This window comes from Microtus ochrogaster, unplaced genomic scaffold, assembly GCF_000317375.1.
Source record: "Microtus ochrogaster isolate Prairie Vole_2 unplaced genomic scaffold, MicOch1.0 UNK80, whole genome shotgun sequence".
Taxonomy (NCBI): Eukaryota; Metazoa; Chordata; class Mammalia; order Rodentia; family Cricetidae; genus Microtus; species Microtus ochrogaster.
In genome coordinates, this window is record NW_004949178.1 from 67666 (window position 1) to 68388 (window position 723).

A 723-nucleotide genomic window follows, 5' to 3' on the forward strand; every position below is an offset into this window, starting at 1 on the left:
ACACACACACACACACACACACACACACACACCACTCCTTGATGGTCTGCATCTCCCTTCAGAACCCGGGCCTCACCCACCTCTTCGTGGCAGGAAAGGGTTAAAGGAGAATCGGGTGGAGAGCCTACAGAGGCCAGGGCCTCCAGAAACTCTGGGCTGGAGACCAAGCAGGAAGTAGAGGGTAAGAGCTCTGACTCCCACCCCCCACTCCAGTCTGGGGACCGCCTCGGACTGGCGCCCAGCCCAGACCCTGCGGAAGCCCCCCAGGCCTGAAGGGGCAGGGGAGTTAGCTGCCTGAGTTTTCAGCAGGAATCTTGTGAGAGCCCCTTTTCAACAAGTGAGAGTCAGGTCCTGAGGAGCCAGTGGGGGCTAGGGTCGCCTTCCACCCTTATCCCCAGCCAGCAAATTGGCATCAGTGGTCCAAGACTAGCCCCAGACTGGGGACACCTTCAAAACCCTGGCTGCCCTGGAGGCATCCTCCCTACAAAGAACACTTTATGCGGTCTTGTAGCCCGAAGTGGCCTGGCACTATGAAAGCAGAGTCTGCATTTGGGGCCTCAGGGGGACCTTACTTTCCAAACAAACCAAGTCACAGTCTGACAGACACAGTGTGGCCCCACCCAGGCAAACAAAAGGCAGCTGAATTTAACTAAGGCTTTTCCAAGGGCGGCTGTGTTATAGAGGCGTGAGTGTGTGTGTGTGTGTGTGTGTGTGTGTGTGTGT